We start from the raw sequence: 6,984 nt of genomic DNA, 5'->3' as shown, positions 1-6,984 counted from the left end.
AGTCTGAGGAGGAGCAAAGATAAGACACACCCGCCTACCTGGTTACACAAAGCCTTGTGTGATAAGAATTTCGTGGAAAGGACCGAAAATGAACCACAGTTATTTGAGTATCTTTTGTGAGCCAGGCACACTGAATGCACCATCTTACTTTAATCTTATGAAGTTGGTTTGTTCTCAGCTCAAGGAACCATGAACAAGTACGTAGGATGCTAGATATCACCATCTGATGGCAGAACCAGGACTCCAGTTCGGATACCCCGATCCCTAGACCTGTGTTTCTAACAGCCTCACAGACTAAGAGTCATAGTCTACAGAAGAGATGTTTCGCTTTGATAATGTTGGGGATGGAATACAGCCTTTCCACATGCTAGGCAGGCTCTCCGCCAAGGAGCTCCAGCCCAGTAGATACTGATTGATCTTGTACCTTTGAATATGGAGAAAAAAGAGAGTCCTTCTCCTTCTCCTCTCCTCCTCTTCTGTCTGTATAACTTACTCCTACTTTTTAAACTATTGACATTTATGCAAATAATCTTCTCCCCCCCCCCCCCATTTCTGTTCTGTTCAAGTATCAAGAATACACAGTTGTCTGGTTCAAGTTAATTCCTTCCTTCCTGCTTCACAGTTTCTCAAGAGCTATCATCCCCACTGTCAGCATTTCCTAAGGTGAAAGAACCCAAGCGCAGTCTTTCGCCTAGGACGAGTCAGCTGATAATCAATATGAGTCTCTCTCCCACATGAGTTGTTTGGGACAGAGAAACTGCTAAAAGATGAGCCCAGAAAGGACAACTCAGGATTCCTGCTTTGGTTTTCATTCTTACAACGATCAAAGCACCGGACAGATTGTGTTTGTCCTCGGCAGTCTCTGCTTCCGAGCAGACCATGACTCATGAGTTCATTGTCCTTCCTGGACCGCCCGAGAGTTTTCTGAAGAAAGCAGTGCTATTTTTCAGGACAGTACCAAGTCCACTGCAGAAACTACAAGGCCAGGAGATACTTTCGCCTGTCTCAGTTTGTATAGCAGTCGACGCTGACCAAAATCAATACAGGGTTTGTAAAGAATATGCTGTCTTAACCGAGATTACTACGATTTTTGACTTTTCACTGGTGTCAAACATAGCTAAAACTCCAAGAGACTGAATCCTCCATCCCTTTATTGATGGAGACCGAAGGAAAAAGATTAAAAACAGCAATGCTCCTGTAGCAGTACATAACTGGTGCTTAAAAAGTGATCTGTGGCTCACCTGGGAGACTGAAACCGCTCCAGGGCAGTAAGTGCTGACCAGTGTTAGAGCATGAATGTTTACTCCCTGTCCTGCCCGATATGATGCATGCAGTTGGTATGTAGTCTCATTTTCACGGGTACTTCGGGCTTATAGATTTAGAAATCCCCACGCTTTTGACTAGGTAACTCTCCTTAGATATTTAAACCCTGAGGAGAAATGAGTTTCAGCCGAAGGGACACGGAGGATCTGCATAATGACCTGTGCTTCGTCTTGAAATTGACCTGCCTGTGCTTTTCATTTATTAATGGTCTGACGAACGGTAAGTCTGTCTTTCTAAAAGACTGTGTGAGAAGACAAATGTCTGCGAGTGAACCATGGCTTCCTGTTTTCGTGTTTCATTTGTACGATGAGAATAAAGAGGTAAGCCCTGAGCTCTGTGATCACGAGGGAGCTAACCTAGGCTAGTTAGACCTGTGAACATGTGTGACTCACACACCCTCCCTTAGCCTCCAGTAAAATACCGGCAGGTATTTCATTCTCTAAATTCTTTATCTTCACCGTCTTCAGGGACAGCTGGAGTTATCTACTCTTTCATTTGCATATCTTTTCACTGTGTGTTGCTTCTACAGACTCTGTAAGGCAAGCAATATAGGGACTTGATCATTGCTGCACCCTAGTGCCATGGCTTTAATCCTCTGCATATTGCCTAGCAAATTAAAGACTCATGTAGTCAGGAAAAGAGAGATATACAGTAAAGATAGATTCAAAGACAAAGAAAACGTCTAAATGGTTTACAGTGTGTTTAAAAATTTATGCCTGCTTGAGAAAAAAAAAAAGAGAGTAGTTAGGTGTGGTGGTGCATACCTTTAATCCCAGAATTTGGGAGACAGAGACAGACAGGTCTCTGTGAGTTTAAGGACAGCTTGGTCTACAGAGGGAATTCCCCAGGACAGCCAAAGATACACAGAGAAACCCTGTCTCAAAAAAAAAAAAAAAAAAACAAAAAACAAAAATTAAAAAGTAACAATAAAACAAATAGAATTTAAAATATTAAATTTGTATTTCCACGTAAAAATGGAAAATACACAGAGAGTCTGGATACTGTATATTAGTGTTGTCTTTGAATTGTTTGATAACTGAGGAAGGAACAAAAGCTGCTAAAAGTTTTGAATATAAATGCTGCTGGGTTAATAAAACATAAATATTTTAAAAATACCCTGACTTCAAGATTGAAGTCAAAAGATATGTTACTTTGGAGAAGAGGTTTTGCTTTTGTTTCCACAGGAAATGAGAGGCTGTGGATTCATTCTGAGTTTAAAAAAAATCAGGTTTGATCAAGAAGACCAGCTGAGAAATCTATGGTAGGAACAGATGGCCCAGATGTCAGAGTTCTACATCCAGAACAGATTCAAAACTGCTGCCTGAGATGATCAAGCCTCATAGGATACCTACTCCAGTCATGACTTGATCATAATTTTAAATTTTCTTTAGGTCCCCATAAGATTATCAGCACCACCCAACCTGCAGGAAGTAGCCTGGAAAACTATGCCCACATTCCCAAAAAATGGACTATGGGTATTTTCCCTTGTTGGTTACAAATTGTTATGGATAATGGTCAGGAGACAAGCTAAACGAAGATATTAGATTCAGAGTTTCTAGGTGGGAAGGGCTATGTGACAATGGTTTGCACCCTGCCATTTGTATTTTAATAAAACACTGATTGGCCAGTAGCCAGGCAGGAAGTATAGGTGAAACAACCAGGCAGGAAGTAGAAGTGGGCAATGAAAACAGGAAAATTCCGGGAAGAGGAAAGCCCATTCTTGGAGTCATGACCCAACCACAGAAGAAGCAAGATGTGACTGCCTCACTGAATAAGGTACTGAGCCTTGTGGCTAAAATAGACAAGAATAATAGGCTATATAAGTTGTAAGAGTTAATAAGAAGTCTGAGCTACTAGGCCAATCAGTTTATAACTAATGTACAACTCTGTGTGCTTTCTTTTGGGACTTAACGACTATGGCAAATGGGCGGAACAGAAACCTCAGACAGAAGAATGGCGCCCAACGTGGGGCTAGGGCACTGCATGTCATGTCATGTGTGGAGTCAGAACTGGTTGTCTTCATCTATTGTGTAGATCCCAGAGATAGAGCTCAGGCCATCAGTGCCACTCAGTGGCAACTAAGTGCCTTTACTCGCTGAGCCATCTCACTGGCCCTTGTTCACAGATTTCTCTAAATGGATTCATGATACACAACCTCTCTAATTGCCTTCTTTTATGCACCAGGCCTGTGAAATCCATCCACTCTGTGCATATCAGCAGTATGTTTTTTCTTGTTGCTGAATAGCATTCCATTGTGTTAATATGACACAATCTTTCCCCTTGTTATACAAATCTTTGTGGACTTAAGTCTTAATTCCTCCCGTATAAATATTTAGAAGCTACTGGATCATAATGTGCTTTTCTTTGTAAGGTGTATCAGTTTCTTATTGCTGTGAAAAAATAATCTGGTGAAAGTAATTTCAGGAGAAAGGCTTTATTTTCATTCACAGTTCAAGGTACCCTTCACCATGGAAGGAAGTATAGACTCTAAGACCCTGAAGGAGGTGGTCCTTGTAACATCCACAGTGAGGAACAGGAGGGAATTGCTCAGTTCGGTGCCTCCTCAACTAATATCATCAAGATAATCCCCAGAAGCCCACTTTCCCCATGAGTCTAAATTCTGTAATGTTGACAATTAGCATGAATCATTACATAGAAAAAGCTAAACAGTTCTTCAAAAACATACCCCTTAGCCCTGGCCCCAACAATGTCACCTAGGAACTCCAGCTGAACCCCATAGTGCCAGAGTTTGGTGTTGTTTATTCTTAGTTCTTGCCTTCTTAGTACTGTGGAATTGCATTCATTAGACATTAGCAATTTTCTTATGATTAATGGTGTTGAATTTGTTTTCATTTGGTTGTAGCCATTTATGTCTTTTTTTTTCATTTTCTGTATTGTTTTTGATTTTCATTTGTGTACATTTTTGTGACATGTTTGTACAAACATTTTTACCATGCTTTGGCATATTTTTAATAATGAAATATAGAAACATCTCTTGATTTATTATTTAACATATTCTAGATTTATTTTATTTTATGTATATGAGTGTTTTGCCTGCATGTCTGTCTGTCTGTGCACCATGTGTCTGGTGCCTTCAGAAGTCAGAGGAGAAGGTGGATCCCCTGGAACAGTTATGAGCCATCATGGGGGTGCTAGGAATGAACCTGTGTCCTCTGGAAGAGTAGCCAATGCTCGTAACAGCTGAGCTTTCTTTCCAGTCCCATCTTGACTTATTCTTGATACATTTCTGATAACGGATTCTTAATATTTTCTTCAGTTTTTGTTTTGTATTATGGTTTGATTCTGTGATGAACAGGGTTTTAAGTTATGATAAATTTCAGATTAACAAGTTTTTAAGAGTTTTTACTTTCTGTATCCCATCTTAGAACTCTTTGTTGTCTCCAAGGTTGCAAAAATACTTTCCTATGTTTTCTTCCATAATCTCTATTCCATGTTAATTTTTCACTTTACAGGAAAGATAACTAACTTTAACTTTTACCTACATACTTTGGAGTTCTCACAAGTACTGAGATCCAGGACCAGTGAGATGGCTCTGTGGGTTAAAGGGCTTGCCATGAAGATGACTGATTTGAGTTTGATTCCTAGGACCTGCTTGGTGGAAGGAAAGATCTAACTCTTGCAAGTTGTCCTCTGACCACCACACAGGAGCCATGACACATCTACCGCCACATATGCACACAAAATAAATAACAATGCAACACAAATATTAAAAGTACCTAAACTCCATGTAACATGGGGAATGTTGCAATGAAAAATATTAGATTAAAACAAGTTTATGGACCAAAACATAAAGTTGGCTTGATTAAGCATTCGTTCAAACAACTGAAATGTTCAATTTATGCAAAAACTGAATCTCAATCACTTGTACTGGCGCAGCATAACAAAGGAATAAATGATTTGGTTTTGGTCATTTTATTTTTGTTATAGCTTTGGGTTTTACCTATGTTTTTCATAATAGTCATAATAATATGAATATTATCATATCATTACATTTTGGTTCATCCACACATATAAGTAGTTTAAATAATGTAGCCCAAAAACAATGTGAAAAGCTTAAATAATCTAGTGTGAGATGGAACATTTTTCCTTCATGCGTGACAAGTAATCTTGACTGGAGTCTTTATTCCTACAGTGTGCCATACACTGATGATCCAAGAGCTTCAGAATGGTGCATCATAATCTTCATGTCAATACTAACTTGATAAACCATATTTCAAGGGTCAGTGTCTTCATTTGGCTGTGATTAGGGCAGCACATCCTACTCTCTGGACAAAGCCATGGCCCATGTCTGTTACTGTGCTTAAACTGAATTATTTGCCTATGGAGGCAAAACCTCTTTTTCCGGTAGTACACATGTGAATAACATTTTCAGTGGCCCAAACTGTTATTTTCTTATGCTTTTAATAAACTCCATCATGGGAACGGTGTATCCCTGAGTAGTGTGGTTCTCCGGAGGGGTTAATGAGAAAGGAACACAGGCAGATCAAATCATGCAAATAAAGTGTTTGCGCCAAGCAAAAGCCAAATGCTTTCAAGACAAGCTGCACACATAAAGGTTTAACATTAATGTGACTAACCCGAGTCCAAACAGAACGGAAGCAATAATCATAAGATTTAGTCTGTGATTACTTTTGATCTGTTGTAAAAGAGTAACTTCCAGAGTCTTCTAACTGCCTGTGGGAAATCCTACATTCTTGAACTTTGTCCGTAGCAGACATGGTGCTGAATCTGAACACCAAACAAAATGACTCCCCCCAAAACAAAACCCCCAAATAACCAAAAGCAAAACCAACAGAGAGATATGACTGGTTTCCCCACACAAGCCTGTCTGCCTTGTTTTCTGGAAAGAGGGAATTTCCGAGGAGGCCAGCCAGCAATCTGCTTCTCTGTTGAGACAATTGCTGAACTAATGGCCAGGATGAGCTGTGTGGCTCCTTCCTTGTGTTCAGCAGTCTATTTGTGCTAAAACTAAAAAGAATCGTTTGGCAGATATCCATAAGAATTTGAAATTAACTGATTGAATTACATATTTATACACTGACTTCAAGAATATATGCTATTTATTTATGTATTCATTTATTTATTTTGCCTTTTTGAGATAGGGTCTCACTGCATAGCTTTATTTGGCTTGGAAATCACTAGTAGACCCATGTTGACCTCTGCCTCCCCAGGGCCTCCCCAGAGGTATGAGCCAGTATGCCTGTTTTACTTCAGCTGTATCGTTATATTAACTCCACATTGAATTACGTGCTATAGCTTTAAAGATTTACCGAGCAGCATGTTGGGATCACTGCCAGGATTCTTCTCTGGCAGTTTTAAAGTTAGAGGCTTAATTTTCTTAGATTATTGCATACATTATTATGTGTTATGTTCTTTTCACTAGGAGCTCAGCCCAGAACATCATCTACTGTAGATAATATTGATGCTCCTCTAAGCCTCACCGGAGGAAGCCTTTGCCACTCCCATGGGTCTGAGGTATTGGGGTCTTGACATGGCTGCACCCATGTTAACAATACATATTCACTTAGGGCTTCTCCCCCCCCCCAAACTGTACACATTGGAAAATATTCTCTACTCAATAGACTTGATGTTAACTTAATTTTTTCCCTTCTGTATACAGTAAACATTTCTTTAATTTTC

General features: G+C 39.7%; 1 protein-coding gene across 1 annotated transcript in view; it reads left to right on the top strand.

Moving 5' to 3' along the window:
• Positions 1 to 850: 850 nt before the first annotated feature.
• Positions 851 to 6,984, top strand: part of Akap6 (A-kinase anchoring protein 6) — a 454,178-nt gene continuing 448,044 nt past the window's right edge. Inside the window, exons 1-2 of the mRNA XM_050138897.1 lie at positions 851 to 1,337; positions 1,419 to 1,542. The gene's annotated coding sequence lies outside the window, so the exon portion shown is untranslated. The remainder of the gene's footprint in view (positions 1,338 to 1,418; positions 1,543 to 6,984) is intronic.

This window comes from Alexandromys fortis, unplaced genomic scaffold, assembly GCF_014885135.2.
Source record: "Alexandromys fortis isolate MF-2015 unplaced genomic scaffold, M_Fortis_MF-2015_v1.1 scaffold_35, whole genome shotgun sequence".
In the NCBI taxonomy this organism is placed as follows: Eukaryota; Metazoa; Chordata; class Mammalia; order Rodentia; family Cricetidae; genus Alexandromys; species Alexandromys fortis.
The sequence above is the reverse complement of the archived record's forward strand: the minus strand, read 5'-3'. Positions and strand labels throughout refer to the sequence as shown.